The sequence below is a fragment of the Antennarius striatus genome, chromosome 9 (assembly GCF_040054535.1).
Source record: "Antennarius striatus isolate MH-2024 chromosome 9, ASM4005453v1, whole genome shotgun sequence".
Taxonomy (NCBI): Eukaryota; Metazoa; Chordata; class Actinopteri; order Lophiiformes; family Antennariidae; genus Antennarius; species Antennarius striatus.
The window spans coordinates 19,813,685-19,831,789 of NC_090784.1; positions in this window are offsets into that span (position 1 = coordinate 19,813,685).

Sequence of the window (18,105 nt, forward strand, 5' to 3'; positions counted from 1 at the left end):
AAAGGTCACCTCCCTCCCTTCGCGAGTAAATACCCAGACGTATACAAATGTGGTCGCGCGTTGAAATGGCTCACCTTAAAAAGGCATTAGGCTCTCGTCCACTGAACTTTACATCCCTCTCTTCAATTATCTTAAACAATGGCATTTCGACTTCTTCCAAAGTAGAGGAATGCTCCCCTAAAGCCAGACCGCGAGCCATTAGGGCCATTTTCTTCAACATTTTTGGGAAAGGCGATTCTCAATAACAACAGAAAAGAAGAGAAACAATTACATTTAATACAATTTAATTTCTGTTACTCAAATAAGTGGACAATTTTACTTTGAAAACACTGAATGTTTATTAAAGTGCACACAATCTATCCAAGCTCTCTGTTGTGATTAGAAAGAAAAGCAGAGCAATAGGAAGTGACTCTGATTGAGCAACAGTTCACCTTGTTCGACTGGAGATGTGACTCAGTGCTGTTCTATGTGGTCCACCCCCTGACCCCCCCACCAACCCCCCCCCCCCCCATTAGGCCCTCAGCATCCGACCTGCCTACCGGCTCCTGTGAGCCTCACCGCTGTCAAATCGCATCCAGCCAGGAGACTAACCAGACCTGTCAGCGCCCCGCGTCCACGAGCTGCACACCTGAGCTGGGGCACACCTTCTACTCCAGCCCCAGGCTCGCAGGGCCTCCGGTCAGCACAGACTGTCAACCAGAGGTACGTGAGGATTAGACCATACTACAGGAAGCTCAACTTTGGACGTGATGGCTTTGGCAGAGAGAGAAGAATATTTTTTGATTTATTTTTCTAAATATGATGCATAAGAAAGAAATAAAAAAAATAAGTTGTTAGGTTTTTTATTATTTTAGGTAGGAAGTCGATATCAGCTGAACGTGACATGAATGATCAGTTTCATTTGTTTTAAACACTGAAGACAATTAAAAATCTCACCACACCATAAACCTGACTCTTTTGTTTCTGTTTGGAACTCTTCTTTTTCCTTCAACACTTTTTGGAACTTATCTCCCCAATTTCTTCATTTGCTTCAATACTTTTAGCACTTCTTCTCTTACTTTGAACTCCTATGTTTGTCCTCTACTTTGTCTTACCTCTTTCTCCAGCTTTTGTTTCTGGTCTTCCCATTTTTTTCCCTTCTTTTGTTATCTCTATCTCACAAAGGCGTCCGATCTCAGGGGAAGGCCATCGTACCCGTGGCATCGGTTCCCAGCGGACGCGAGGAATCCCCACCGCCACCCTCCGCGGTTTCCCGTCTTGTTCCCGTGGCGCTCTCTCCCAAAGGGGAATTCCCAGCAGAGACAATGGGCAGCTTACCAGGGTAAACAACAGCCTCCTCCATGCCAGCCTGCCACAAAGGCGCAGACAGAGAAAGGGGAAGAAGAAGTGCAAATACAGTACAATACCGCCTGATAGCAGAAAACCCAGCGACAATACACAAAGCCAAGTCAAACACATCCCTCTCAGTGCTTTAGACGTTTAGAATCAATGGCAACACAATCACACTCACAATATGTAATTGTGGCTCCAGCTGCCTCTTTGATTTACCAAAACAATTGCTTTAGTTCTCAGGGAAAATCTATAAGAACTAATTTTCAGCGTCACCAATAGGAAGAGAAAAAAAAAAGTCATCAAGTAAATGCGATGAATTACGCTGCAGTTTGAACCCCCGGTGCCGTGGAGAAAGTGAAGCCTGTCTGATGTCACGATTATGTCAAAGCGTTTGTGAGCGGGACTGATATGAAAGGATGGTTGGGGTTTGAAATTCATATCCACTTACTGCCAGAGGAGACCGGTAAACCTCTCCAAGTAATGGCTGTTTACAATATAAAAGAAGAGGAAAAATGGCCACTTCTTCCTGCTCAGACATGGAATCCTCTTATGAAATTAGGCTGATAAAAGGGCCTTGTGACGCTGGCCATTTTTCCAACCTTGCCTGTGAATGTTATTAATGGCATCCTTGTGGCGTGTCATTTTTCTACATCTTCCACGTGCGCCAAAAACATCAACAGCGGAGGGGCTGGGCCCGCCGCCGGGGCGCTTTGTCAGGAACGGCAGCGGAGACGCCACCAAGCTCCGTCGAGTTCCTGCCGAAGCGGGGCGCAACCAGGGGAGGGCCCCAAAACACACTCTGCTGTGCGCGTAAGAGCCAAGGGTTAATTTTTGTTGGTTCCCGGTTGCCTTCAGAAGAAGGGAGGGAGGGGGGAGGGGGGTAAGAGTGGAAAAATGAAGCAAGGTTGAAACAAACAGCAGCATCGGGAGAGACGTGTGGCCTTCGCTTAAACAGAGCCATAAATCAGAGGGCTGACACGGAGAGAGAGAGACGGGAAGATAGAGGGAAAAGGGGGGAGATAGAGCAAAACTAAGAGTGAGACAACAGCAGCATAACATTAACAACGTTTAGCCCTCACCAGCCTACAGGATCAACTCCTCCTCTGTCTTCTATATGCACTACCTCTTTTATACTTGTTCTTATTATAATGAATATTTATCCCTCCATCTTTTTCCACACCAGCGAGGCGAGTCCAGTCCCTTCTTCACACGGCCAACGCCGACTCTTTACCTTTATGTATCCAAACACGTAACTGTGTGTTTAGATGCATCCTCAAAAATATCTTTGCATGAAATCTCAGTTTTAACATGCATGCCTGTCAGCTTGCACACACACACACACACACACACACACACACACACACACACACACACACACAAGAGTGTGAAAGCATGCCTCTGCTCAACCGGATACACATTTCAGGATCTACCTCAACAGGGATGAGGATTAGCAGGCCTAGGACCTGCAGAGTAGAAGGTGGCGAGCAAACGTATCTTTTTTTTTTGCAGTGATGCTTTTCATGGAGTCCCCGTATTTAAGACGTTTCCAGATCTGTAGGCCCAGTTAGGAGCGGAATCCATGTGGGATCTCGTGCACAGGTGAAGCTGCGTTTTCCAGCTGCAAAACCCACCCCGTGTCGCTCATTTTTGTCCTGACTGGTGAGGGATTACCAGGGTGTGAGCTTGTGCTGAGGTGGCAAAATAGAAAAGGGATGAAAGGAGGAGAAGAGGAAGCAACACGGCGCCGAATGTGTTTACATATAGGTCGAGGCGCCGGGAAAACCTGTGGCCGTTTGATTGGAAAAAGGGAGTGAATGGGAAAAAATGGAGTGCTGGTTTTACAGGGGCAACACGGCAGATCTGATTAAGGCAAAGCTGGATGAATCAAATAGGATGGGATGGTCCCAGGTATTTCCAGCTGCATGCTTTGAAAGTGAGCCTAATAGCGTGCTTTCACCAACAACGGAACAGGAAGAAGAAGAAGAAAAAAAAAAAAAAGATTTGGTGTAGTTGTGTGATACAGCAAGGCATGCAATTGCCTCCTGGATTTCTACAGTTTAGGTGAAAAGTATGTGCAAATGATTCCATTCAACTGACACCAAATAACAGCGGTCGCCTGGCACTTTCAGAGAGAATTAAATTAAGCGCCCGGAAAATGTTAGTAGAAAAAAAAAAACTTGGAGGATATAGAATGGATTTGTGGCTTTAAATCTGATGATACTAATACGGTATAAATCCTTTGCCTTTCGTTATAGCATTATATCAAATAACATTGGAATGAAGCGATGGATCCTATTTGACATTCCGTTACCGGAGCATGTTGTACGCAGCTTCACACTTAAGCCCTTTAAAGCTAATACATAAATGTAACATTACATATATCTGCGGCGCTCAAGAGCAGGTTTTGTTTTGTTGTTGTGTTTTTTTTCGTTTTTTTTCTGACTGAATCAGCAAACATGAGAAGACCCCCCCCCCCCCAAAAAAAATGGTTTAATTACTCAAACAGATTGAAGAGCCTAATGATGTTTTGCCTCTCCAATGGCTGCTAATCGGCTCAGCTATTATTCCGACAATGAAAATTGAATCACGAGATGCTTGGTTTTTTTTTCCGATTTTTTTTACAATATGTTAATGGAACACAATGCGGTTGACTGGGCTTGCGGAACAATTTGTAAGTAGGCGAGGGCTGCGTAGAGATTTGTTCAAACGTATGAAAATATGTGACATCCGCGTTTAAGAAAGGGTTCCAAATTAATTTGGGTGTATTGTTAACGCACTCAGGCTCAAAGAGAGCTAATACGTCTAAATGAAGAGTCTATCAAAGCTGGGCGAAGCCTGAAAGAAACCAAAACACTAATTACGAGACAAATAAGAAGTCACTCCAAGACAAACACAAAGAGGGGATCTTTATTACGTATGTGGACGATGTGAGGATTTTTTTTTTGTGTTTTTTTTGCAAAGCGGGTTACCATCATGGATCAAGGGGCCCTGGTCGGCCCTGCTTGTCCTGCAGGTGATGGATGCAAGATGGGGGTCCATTTTATCCCATGTCACTTGGTATGTGTGTGTGTGTGTGTGGGGGGGGGGGGGTCACACAGATGCATTGTACCCCGATGGTGTGGATGTGGCGGCGGCGGCGGCGCATATAGGCTCCATTGTGCTGCGATTATGTAGGACGAGCACGCCGCCTGCTAATCCGCCTGTGGGAGGGTGCATGGCTGTGAATTATTGCACTTTGGGAGAGAAAAAAAATTTATAATTTTTTTTTTTTTTTTAAAAGAACGAGGAAAGAGAGAGAGAGATGATGATGATGAGGAGCACAGGAAGAGGAACAGGAAGGAGAAGAAGAACAAGAAGAAGAACAAGAAGAGGTGGAGGTGGGGGAGGAGGGGGAGGAGATAGGAGAGAGAGAGAGAGAGAGAGAGAGAGAGAGAGAGAGAGAGAGAGAGAGAGAGAGAGAGAGAGAGAGAGAGAGAGAGAGAGAGAGAGAGAGAGAGAGAGAGAGAGAGAAGCCCCCTTGGCTGTGATTATGAAATGGTCTGTCACAGATTAAGGCTACAGGGATGCAGGCAGAGATGAGCCAGAGCCTCCCACAGACACTCTGGCTAGTCAGGCTGCTTCGTTGAGCTTACCTGAGGTTATACACGCCTCACATCCATCGATGGATGTACACTACACACACACACACACACACACACACACACACACACACACACATAGAGTGAGGGTAAAGAAGGAGGAGGGCAAGGCTAGAGAAAATGAGAGTGAGGGAGTGATTGAGAACGAGAGGCGAAAGCGTGAAAACAAACATGCTCCAAATAGGCTCGCAATTGAAAGAGAAGGGAAGAGACGAGGAAGAGAGAGGGAAAGAGAACTGCGCCCAAGGAAAAACACATGAAAATAAAAAAGGAAAAGAGGGAGAGAAGGAGCAGGAGAAAGCTGGCAGCCACAAAAGGCAGTGACTAAAATAAGACCTGTGTGGCTATTGTCTCTTTCCAGGAGGGCTTTGGTGATAAAAAAAATTTTTTAAAAAAGCCCACGCTATTTGTCTCCGCTTGCCTTGCCCTCCTCGAGAGCACAAGATACCTGTAGATGTTTTTTTTTTTTAAAAAACGGAGATAGACGAGGGAGCATGTCGGGAAGGAACGGACTGCACCATGTGTGCACAAAGAGGAGGTTTGGGTGTCTTCTTCAGGTTGGTATGATTATACTGGGAGTCTTCATCCTAAGTATCTATTATTTTCACGCCTCGCGGCTTCGGAGGTGGGCGAGCATTGTCAAACGGTCGGGAAATACTCAACTCTCCCCCTGATTGATTGACAAGTACAGGCTGCACAGTTCTGTCCAATCACACGCTCTACTGTCAGGTTGATTCTTCCAGCGGCTTCAAGAGGGAAAGGAAGGCCGTAGCCAGAGTTTGTTACAGGAGGAACATCCGCGTTTGATTGGCAGCCCGGCCTTCTTTCAGGACAGACGGAGCCAATCAGCTTAATTAGCCCGATGGCATTTCCAGGTTTTGTATCTACAAGGCTGGGATTTGTGAGCAAGGATTTAAGTTTCAGCTTTTTTTTTTGTTCGAGGATCCATCGGGGCCTGCAGAAGTCTTATTCGCTCAAAGTTGGAAAGAAAGTAGATTCATGAGATGAGCAACGGTAGAAGAATCCATCACACTGTTGTTTGGAATAAATACTGTGTGGAGCGTGTTACCAAAGGTGTCACATCATCTAGGAATATCTGAAACCCTTTGAAATTTAAATAGTTTCATCACAAAGGTCACGTCTCTCACGACGCATGTGACTTAAAGTTCTGCAAGGGTTCAGGTCTACTTAAGATGCAAAATACCGTGGCAGGAAACATCAGGGGCGTCATTTATTAAACTCTACTTGGATTTATAAATTAATTGTTTTTAGCAGCTTCAGATAATCCTGTTTGGCGTCATCTAATGATTTTGAATTGATGTCTCCTTTCTTGTTTCACTAATGCATCCAAAATGACTATAATAACTGTTCATAATGATAATGCCAAGTTCAAGATATGCATGGAAGCGTATGCATCCCACAATGCAATGCACTCTATAAAGACGAGGATATCATTTCATTAAGTCTACAACTTCTTGTGTGTGGCCACATGAAAGACAAAAAAAACACTCCTGCTCACACACACACACACACACACACACACACAGACAATTTGATGTGACCGATTTACAATACGTCTCTATGTCACATGACGTTTGAGGAGCAAATGACGTCCAGAATATTGTATAAACTCCTATGGACTGGATTTTTTTTTTTTCCCCCACTTTAAACCGGATGACCCTTTCGTGGTCACACGCGCTGGTGACATAATAATAATCCTCACCCATCATCTCATTTACATGAGAAGGGATAACCCTTTAGAAGCATTGAATTATTAGAAAATGTCAGTCCGACATGACTACAACAACCCAAGCTGTTGCCAGATAATTTCCCTCGTGCTCACCACTTAATGAACATAATTACCACATTCTTCAGTCTTCACCCCGTGATTAATTGTTACAACATTTCTTTGTTGGGTACCGACAAATTACCCCCTCGTACCACCGTTGCCATTTTCACATCAGGCAATCATAAAGTACACAAGCAGGCACTTGTAAAGACAGCCTAGAGCCACTCGAGAGCCGTGTTGGGATTATTGAAGGAGGCAGAGAAAGTTAAGGGCTCACCAATCAGTCAATTACAATCATTGGGGAAAGGTTTTTGGAGGCACGTGCCACCCCCCCACCCCCCACACACACCCCCATCGGAGAGGATGGGATCTCATAAGCGGTAGATCTGGTAGAAAACACAACATGTCAGCTTGTTATCCACACGCGTGCACATGAACAAAAAAGTCATGCCTTATGCAGACACACACACACGCAAACATCAGAGGGAAGATGTCACTACAGATGCCTCGGAAAAATCACTTTCAGTTTGAGCTGCGAGATAAGCAAGTCGATGGAGAGAAGTTCTAATCCAATTCATGAGCCCTGGATTGGGGGCAATTATCCTGGGCATATTTCACAGGCGACCTAATTGAGAAGGTGTCACCCAGTTAAGCAAGGCTTGTCTTAGGAACATTTGCTTAATAAGCCGTGGCCTAATGCAATAAGGTGCCTATTTCCAATCAGCCATGACAAAGTCTAATTTATGCCGGACCAAATGAGCGGCGAGGAAGCGAAGGAGTCTGGGGGTCGAGTAACGATCGCGACTACGAGGAAAGCGTGATTTAGAGACTTTGGAGAGATGAGTCCTGCTCCGCCCACAACACAGGTCCTTGTGCGTTAAGCATGGCTTCCTGCTATATGAATATACATACATTCAGGTGTGTGTGTGTGTGTGTGTGTGTGTGCAAACACGCTTTTGTATCGAGACGCACAAACACGTATACTGTACACACAACCCACAGCGGTTCCGCGTGATTGATTCAGCGGAGCGTCAGATCGCTCACTGTGACAAATAGCTGTCTGACAGCCAAACACAAAAAAAGTCCACACCCTAACACCTAACCTGTGAGGGGGACCGGGGCGAGGGAGGGGGGGTTGACCTAGCAGCAAGGGCCTCCAAAGCCATCTCCGTTTCTCCTCCTCTCACCTCCTTCTCCCTGCATCTTCTTTTTTTTTAACTCTTTCCGTCTTTTTTCCCCCCGCTTGCCTTTCTTTACTCTTCACCTTTTTCCTTCCCTTCCTGCTTCCGTATCCTCATCAGCATCCCTCTATCTCTCCCTCTCTCTTCCTTGATAGATTCCCTCTCAGTTCATTTATCCTGGAAGCGGAGGAGACGGCAGTGTGATGTGATCCATCTCGCCGGCGATGGAGGGAGAGCGGCGTCCCTGATCACAGGTCCTATCAATCTCACTCATAGGGGCCGGATCAGTGCCGCTGTCAGACAGCAGACACACATGGCCCGTTCGCCTGCCTCAGACTTCCGACTGCACCTCGAGCACCGGCGCTCGCAGGGGATCTGACTGTAGCGGAGGCAGGGAGACCCACAGAGGGGATGCTGCTGCTTCCATCCTCCAGGGAAGGGGGATACTGGAGAAAAGGGAAGGAACCAAACTCCTTCTGTTGGTTTTAATGGAGAGATGTTTTAAAAATGAGTCTTATCGAGATAACATCCAAATATCTGCATGTTTTTATGTGTTCTATATTTTACTTGTGAAATTATATTAGATATACTTTAATGGTCTCAAACTGGGAAATTCAGAGTTTTGAAATGACTGAAAATATGCAAACTGCTCTGTCAGATGCCGAAGATATCTTGAATGTGCTCCTCTTTATAATTTGTGGAGATTTTTTTCAGATTAGATTTTTGTTAGAAATCCAGCTTACGTTCATTTGGAATGATTTGTGAACTGAGGTTCAGATGTAGAATGTCATCGGGCATGAACCTGACGATGTCAAACATCATTACAGCGTAATAAACAAAAACCGCCGCTTAATCGATACAAGAAAAAACAACCGTAGTTTTAACAAGATATTCTGCGATGTAAAGACAAAAGACAGAAATTGCAGGACATTAATTAATTTACTCATTAACAGAATCGTCTTCCATCCACCACACAAACGTGTGCATTTCTAACATTTGTCTTCCAGTAACACACAATTCCTTCAAAAGCGCAGAACATTTCGAGCTTTTATCAAAAAAAATAAAAATAAAAAAAACTAAAAATGGTCGGAGATTCTTACTTGACCAGCAGCATTTTAATCCGAGTCGGATCGTATTTCTCCACACACACTCTCCATATGCTGTATCACAACACATTAAACTCTCCTTGACTCTCAAGTACACAAAATCACCCTCGCCGATGACATAAACCACCCTTTACACGCACTCCCCTTTACACATTCTGACACCCCTCAAAAAACACTTCCCCGCTGATGTGTAACACTCTCATGCACTCATCCGTCGACACTTCATAACCTGACATGCATCACCCTGACACACACACACACACACACACACACACGCGCACACACACACACACACACACACACACACACACGCACGCATCCACACACATCAAAAAGCAGCGGGCTGTAAAGCGCTGTCCCTATCCACCCCCAGACAGTGTTGACCAATCAAATTAGGCCTGATCAAAACATGCCATTCAAAGTCAGGGCTGGGATTGGGGTGGGGGGTGGGGGTGGGGGGTCAGGAGCGAGGTGGGAGGAGGGAGGGTGTTCAGGGGAGTGCAGCCAACGCTCTGACCTTGGGAGCAATTAGCATGACCAGAAAGGGAGAGAGACGGAGACAGAGACTGGAAGAGAGAGAGGGGTGTGTGTGTGGGGGGGGTGAACAGAATAAAGAAGAAGGTAATGCAAAAGCACCCCCACCTCCGTAGATCTGCAAATAGAGGATGGAGCCCCTCTGAGGGCCCACTCAGCACAAGGCCCTGGTCTTACAAACCCACACCTCCTCCTCCTCTTCCTCTGCAGCTTCTTCACCCAAGCTCCTCTAACTCCCCCAGCACCTCCCAGAGTTCCCCAGTGCAACCCCCCCCACCCCACCCCACCCCCATCCTTTACCCCCTACGCCAAAGCCTCATCTCCACGTCTTCTTCTGACTCCCTCTCATTAGATCCCGCGTGTCATTTTTGATTTTGTAGGTCATTAGGTTCGGCGAGGTCGTTCCGCGTCGGAGGTGAAATCAAACCGCGTTGGTGGACTTTCCTTTTTTTTTTTTTTTTTCCGATGGCAGACTTCTGACGCTCATTTTCATTCAAGGATAAATTAAACAGAATAAAGATCAATAATGACATTGAACTCCCCCAGACACAAGTACAACAAGCAACTCCTCTTGGATACGTGTTCATTAATTATCCAGTCATTTATCAAACATCTCGCTATGAGCCATTATCTTCAATCGCCGTATCAATGTCGTCGATCTTTGATAACCTAAATAAATAAATATAACCCGTCGGCGTCATCGGAAGATCAGCGATCTCCTTTTTGACGCCCGACGTCTCGTTTTCTTTTTCAATCAAAAGCTGCTGCATCTGTTAGCATTCAATAGCTGTGTTTACACAAGCATGTGTGTTTCTCCAGTGTAGGAATGACGCACACACACACACACACACACACACACACACACACACACACACACACACACACGCTTTACCTGGGAATCTAATTTCAATTGACTGCCAGACAGAGGAGGTTTGAGGTTAGAACCATACAGTATGGAGACTGGGCCGGATCGTCTGAAGTGAGGTGCACGGGTTCAAATTGTTTTCTATAAGTCACCTCTACGGGGGGAATTGTGTTTATCCCCCCCGCTCATTGATTTGTTGATGGGGTTCATTGGTTAAGAGGGAGAAAAGAACAGAGGAGGATTCAGGAGAGAGAGATCCCCTATCCTTCTGTTGGTCCTCCAGAAAGTAGAGCGTCCAGCAGGGGGCAGGGGGAGGACAGATACCGGGGTGTGCGACACGTTTTTAACTTGTTTATACGTTTTACTTAGCGTGGGGTTTTTTTTCGTCTCATCTCTCCTTTACTATATTGTTGTCTTTACATGTCGAACAAACGCCATGCTTTCATCGCGCTACGCTAAACACCAACGTGCTGTAATTCTCATCGTGTCTTTTTGTCTTCCTACTTGTCTGCCTATTACAATAGGATATTCCTGATGGGGAGGATTTTCCATTCTCCTTCATTGTTCTTCCAAACCTCTTGTCATTCTGCATCCGTTGTTCTCGGATCATAATGCCGCCGAGGCGCTCGCGCCATGACTCGCCTTATTTCAGTTTCACTTAGTGGCTTAATTACCTCTGAGCGTCTGCAATGCAAACCATGAGAGACAAATGGAAAACAAATACAATCAACACACTGTCTTATTAACCACGTTGTCTGATCCTCCCCCAGCACCCCTTCTTCTAGACAATACTCTGTCGCCGTGTGTGTGTTCTGTACACTACGGTGTGCTGATAGAGCGTCTGTGGAGTGAATGTAAATACAGGTTTGCATAAGCAAACAGCGCAACATTGCTTTGTAATTGGGGGAAAAAGTAAATGGGGGGTTATGGGGTCTATGATGCAAAGCGTTATTCTGTCCGTCCCTGAGTTTGAACATAGCAAACAGACAAGCAGCCATAGGCAGAGTGGAGGCGGCTCAGTCTTGTGCAAGTAGTGTACATGTGCAGTTAGTGTACGTGTGGCGTTATAATGGAGGTGCTTCCTGATTCGAAATTAATCATTAAACAAGTGCTATGTAATAAACACAAAAAGATTTTACGTCAAAGACTGTCCTGCTGGCGATGAAGGGGGGGCAACAAAGTAGGAACACGACATTGCTCATATAATTTCTATTTATCTATGTGTCTATTCATCTATCTATGCAGCGAGGCCCAAATGTGACTAAAATTGTACCAAATAAACCTGAAAAATTCTAAAAGTTGACCAATCACGACATGCACACATTTAGAGCCACTGCTAAAGTGGTTGTCGAGGAGACGAGGAGGAACCGTACCACTATAACATCTGTTACACACAGATAGACGGATGGATGGATGGATGGATGGATAGATGGGAGCAACCCTATATACGCCACCTCCATTTAATCACCATCACCTATCAAAATCCCAGCGTACACAGATATAACCCCTACAGTCATTCTGTTTACGATCAAAGAAGTCCAAGAAAATGTACTTTACTCTTTATAATTAACCTACAATCGATCAAGAAGAGGCATTTCTTTAGAAAAACAACTGTAGCATCCTATCAGGAGAAGTCAGCGCGGTAAAGCATCTCCACCCCACCCCCCACCCCACCCCCTTTCAACCCTCTGCTGAGAAGTTACGGGGGTGAATCAAGCTATGGATGTGTTTAGCTATATGCTTGATCACTCAAGCGCATTATGGATTTCATCGAGGAGTGTCTATCCACTTGTGTTTGTTTAGTTTGGGGAGTTCGCCTCAGCTTGACAGTCATCTTGAGAGGCCAGTTTGCCGTACCCGTAAACAAGACGGGTCCAAATTAGCCGCTCAGAAAGCCTGTGGCCTTGAGTGCTGCTGTCCTACCCCCCAGCTACATTATTGAGCAATGCTAATGATCCAGGCTCCACTCATTTACTCTCACTTCAACAACCATCGGACTTGGCTTCACAGCCAGTTTTATCATTTTATATTTTAACCCCTTGGAAAAAAAAAAAAAAAGAAAAAAAAAAGAGAAATTTAAAAAAAAAAAGCAAGAGAAAAATTGTACAAATAAATAAATAAATAAATAGAAAAATAAATAAAATGTACCCAGTGGGAGTCTGAGATTCTTCACTCTTGACTCTTGCTGACTGACTCTCTCTCAAGGTTTTGGTAAGTACTGCTGCTCCTTCAGGTTTTAATAAGCAGTGGAGGAGAGGATTTGTGTGTGTGTGTGTGTGTGTGTGTGTGCGCGCGCGTGTGTGTGCGTGCGTGTGTGTGTGCATCATGCATTTGCTGTTTGCATGCGTGCGAGTTTGGAACGGTGAGCCGGTATAACGAGGCATACCACCGGTGCTGCACCACTGTTTACTCTAGCAAATCCTGAACGAGGCCGCGGTTCTCCGAAGAGAGCTTTGCGCCTGTTAATTGGTCATTAAAAGTAGTGGTTTGTGGGCCTCACTAAATCTTTAAACAGGCCATGAAATAATAAAAGCGGAGGTTTGTCACCGCTGTTAGCTCCCCAGAGCAAGGCAGCGAAGGAGAGAGGGAGGAAGAAGAAGAAGGAAAAAAAAAGAAAAAGGGGAGCAGGACTCAGCTTTTGATCATTATCTGCAGAATTAACATGACTGATAATAATTGCTCTGTTCATTTCAGGCCTTGTAAATACATCATGGATGTGGGGCCGCACGCACCGGCAGAAGAAAAGGAGGTTGTCATTGATGTGTGAGGGAGTAGAAAGAGGTGGGCTGCAGGGGAAAGACTGTGGCAGTAATCATGATTAGTGAGAAAAAATACAAAGTCTTGTTAGACGCAGGTTTCTTGCAGAGATAGCGTGTTGTTCCTGGCGCCGAACCTTACAGCGATACACGTGTCTGACACGCGGCGCTTAGATGTGTGCGCTTGCGTTGTTGTGATTCTGCAAAAGAGGTGCAACACAAACGGGGGATGAACCCGCACACGGACCGCGTCCTCCTCTTAACGCCGATCGGATCAAGTCATCGGGTTTAAATATGACACCAGCGTGGAGGGGACAACAGGTGTCAAAGCACACACACACACATTTCTTGGTCACACACACCAGCCATTTGGTGTATTGTACCCTCCTAAGCCCTCTGAGAGTAATGATTCTGTTATACTTGCATGGCTTCTCATATATTGATTTCGGGCAGGAGGAGGGCCCCTCCCCGCAATGGGGCCCCTATCCCTCGACTCCCCCGCCCAGCTCCTATTGTGCCGCTTGTGCATGTGTGCAAAACACAAGCAGTTGGTGTCGACACAGGCTGTGAAAAAAAAAAAAAAAAAAAAGACATAAAGAGAGGAGTTTAGATCGGCCTGACATCTTTGAGAGTACCGGCCAATCCCCCACCCCCTACCTACACAAGTGCACACACACACATACACACAAACACACATATGCAAGAGTGTGTGCACAAGCATGTTGGCTACACATACGTGAACACATGACTGTGCACACCCTCATTGTTGGGGTATCAGTTCAGGCCGTCAATAATGGCGCAGTGGACTGTGAAGGGACAGGCATGACCCAGACTGCCCGCCATGCAGCTTGTGTAGGTCTGTGTGTGTGTGTGTGTGTGTGTCTGTGTGTGTGTGTGTGTGTGTGTGTGTCAGGATCTATACAATCCTGCAAGCTTACACCAAAAAGGCACAAATACGCACGCACACACACACACGCACGCACGCACGCACGCGCACACACACACACACACACACACACACACACACACACACACACACAGATAAAGCAAGCCAGATAGCTTACCTACATGACCTTTCCCTCCTTGCCACCCTTGTCCTGTCTGAGAGTTGGCCTGCATGTGTGTGTGTGTGTGTGTGTGTGTATGTGTGTGTCTGTCTGTCTGTCCCATACAGACTCTTTTCCTCTCCTAACCCCCCCCCACCCCCCATCCCTGAACTCGTCCACCCAAAGCTCCCATTGTTTCCTCTCCTCCCCTCGATTGTCTCAGCTGAGAATGGAGGGATGAGCAGACGGTGAAAGCAAGATGCTGATGTAGTGAACTGTCGCCTGCAAGGCTCGTCATACTGGCTGTGGCAAAAAAAAAAAAAAGGGGGGGGGGTTGTTGAAGTGTTCTTTGCCCAAAAAACCTAACTTGGAAAAGTGAGACTGCAACTGTGGATAAAAACTCCTGCATCACCTCCATTCAATTTCTTTTTTAATTGACAACAAATTCACACATTGTAATGAAACATTAACATAACTCTTAACTTAATGCACGCAGAGACCTTGAGTATTTTTCTACATTACCCAACTAGGATTTACAACCAGTTCTAAAACGATTCCCATCTCTTAAGTATTGACAAAACAGCAAATACCCTCAATTTATTTTCTGGCCAATCATACAGCATTTTGTCCCTGCTGTCCTCATTCTAACAACTACTGTATTGTGTTCTGGGAATGTCATCCATCATTCTTAAATTTCCTTGTATTGCAGAACATTGCAGATGTATTTCACTTAAAAGGTTAAAAAAAAAAAAAAAAAGCTTATATTTCTCTTCTTGATACTCTGACTGCTGTATTTTAAGTGAAATAAACACACGCACATAAAACATAATTCTACAGAGAAGACATATTTGACCTATGAAGTAATATTAGGAAAATGGATCTGTGAATTTTAGATGACAGCTAACTAGGTTTTGGCTGCCATCTTCAGGCCAAAGTGGGTATTACACACAGCAATAAAAAAAGCCCTGGAGCCAAACGTGGGGATTGTTCCTTCATAAAATTAGACAATCCCACCCCTAATCTCTTCTCATGTCATTCAATTTTTTTTTCTAGAAGCCATAATGACGAGAGTTACGTTCCCCATCATCATTAACTGTTGCATCGCTTTTCATAAATGCAAATCATCTGCTCGATTTCATACAGATTTACACACTTATTAATATCTTTTCTCAAAAGTGTGAATGTTTTATGTGTGGAATATGAACAGCAGGAGAGTCGCATTATAAATATATGGCCTGTTGAAGGCAGAATAATCACTGTGGTTTAAACCATAACAGATATTCACAGAAATAATGTCTCAATTCCCAGGTATCTTTCAGTCCAATTCTGCCAAGTTTACTATTGAAACAGCTTTGGAAATAGATTTATACATAAAAAAAAAATAAAAAAATAAACTATCTGGAGCATTATGTACAGCGAAGAGATGTGTGCTTCAAATCATGCTCTGCACCCTCGGGGAGTTGTGGTATTAAATAAGACCTACCTTTGGAGCATTAGTGGAATTCAATATGTGCAATGTAATTATTCTGCTCAATAAGCCACTGGAGGAAAATATTCCATTTACTACAAGCTCTAAAGCAGGGAGACTTGGATGCTGTTTTATGTTCACACAATATAAGCAAACCTGCTGCTGGTTAAGTGGAAGAAATTACACATGCATTTTTAAAACCGGTTTCCTTTTAACCCCTCGATTAAGATGGGTACAGTAACATTTATGTATTTTAAAGCTGTTGGGTGAAGGTTAGGAATCATAAAATATTAGATGTTTAAATATTAAATGGGTGACAAAGCCACTAATGTTTAATTACTTCTTTAAAACGGTTTCAATATTTGGCAATTTTAGTAATTTCTTTAAAACCGAAGCAAAAAACGCAAAGAATGATCTGGTTCCAGCTTTTCTAAATAAGAGATTTCCTATTTTTTCCCCTGTTTTATAACATTTGTTGGATTGAGTGTTGTTCAGTTTTGGACTGCTGATCAAACCAGACTTCACACTGGGCCCTGGGGAAGCTGTGATATGATTCAATAAGCAAAAACAATTTGAATTGTTTAAAATAAGAATCTGCAGATGAATCAACAGAGATTTGAAAGCCAGATGCTGCAGTGTAGGAATCATACAGAATCACAACCTTGAAATAAAAAAATTATTTTAAAAAATCACAATTTAAATGATTTCAAATGATTTCAACTACAACATAAACCAGTGCTGTCAGCTAACTGCAGCATCACCAATTCAGAACATAAAGAGTTGAAGTTTGAAAAGAGAAAGTGAGGGAGGAGGGGAGGGGGGGTGGGACTTGGTGGGTATTCGTTTCATGCTGTCCCAGTTGCCTAAAGTGATTCTCTCAATAATGTATTAGAGCACTTGTTTATTATTTACCGTTTACACAGCTCAACTCATGCTGCTTGTGTGAAGTGACATTCTCACCCGTCCCGTCTGCGCAGATCAGGCGAAACGACACGCCAGCGCAGACAAGGCAGGCAGACAAGCTGGGGCCTCGCTTGCCGGAGCAGGCAGCCAAGCAAACCGGGCAGCCGCGCGTTCCACCCCACAGTCGGTTGATGCAAAGGCGCTGGACTGAGAAATAAAAGACATCCCGCTTCATGGAGGCAGCTGTACATGCATCCTGGGGTTGTCAGAGAAAAACCAGACACGAGTACTTGGGGGGGTGGGTTGGAAAGGAGGGCAGGAAGGGGGCGGCGAGGTGGTCCTCATATCAATATGTATACAGGCACCTAACTGACCACTCATCTGTTTCTTCACCTTTATATAACGTGTGTGTTTGTGTGCATGTGTGTGTGCATGTGCGTGTGTGTGTGTGTGTGTGTGTGTGTGTGTGTGTGTGTGTGTGTGTGTGTGTGTGTGTGTGTGTGTGTGTGTGTGTGTGTGTGTGTGTGTGTGTGTGTGTGTGTGTGTGTGTGTGTGAATTAGGGAAGTCTAGTGCAGATAGGTGTATATCCTGCATGATATCAGGTGCACAATGTGCAAAAAGGGTTTTCCTCCAGAGGTTGTTTCTGCAGGAAGCAGCCAATGGCAGCGCAGCGTCAACCAGCCACATAGCATGAAGGTTTGTTTCATGTGTCACGTCTAGATTTCAATTTACACCAACAGCTTTATTCTTAAATGATGAGCAGGTTTAGATTATTGGTTATAATATCAATAAAGGTAAAGATTGAAGATAGTTGCTCCTCTGTTTTACTAGCATAAGCACTTGTTTTTACTATAAAAAATAAAGATAGTAACAGTGACTTCCTGTCAAACTGAGAGATATAAAACTCTTTAATGAGTACTGAGACACATCCCAACGGTCGTCAGCTTTTGCCGGCGAGGCGAGTCCAGCTTTGTCAGTTGGACGTGTCAAAAACTTTACCCGGAGACCCTCCAGAAAACTCCAACATGAAGAGAAAACAGACAGAGGTCACGTTCACCGTAAACAGTCCGCTGCTCCCGTGTGTCGTCTTGTGTTGTTATTGGGATGATTGAATGCTTCCAGTCACTGGTTTAACTGGTGGCAGCAGCCGTCCACCAGAAAGGACAAGAATAAGTGGAATAAAGTCTAAATTTGTACATTTCTGATGTGTTTTTTTGTTCTTTGTTAGTCAAGGGATGACATAAAAGTACTTTGAATAAGTTAATTTACTTTAAGTTTTGTTTTCTGTGAAGCATGCTTTGTTTTTGTTTTTAAACTTTCCTACTTATTTTAACTCAAACTAACGTTTTCAAATCCAACATTTAATCAGTCATTAATAAATCCAGCAGGTAAACCTGATTTTTATCATTATTCTTATTCTTGTTATTTGTTGTTGATTTGTCTGGATGTTCCAGAGGAATAAAAAAATAAAACCATAATCAGTTAA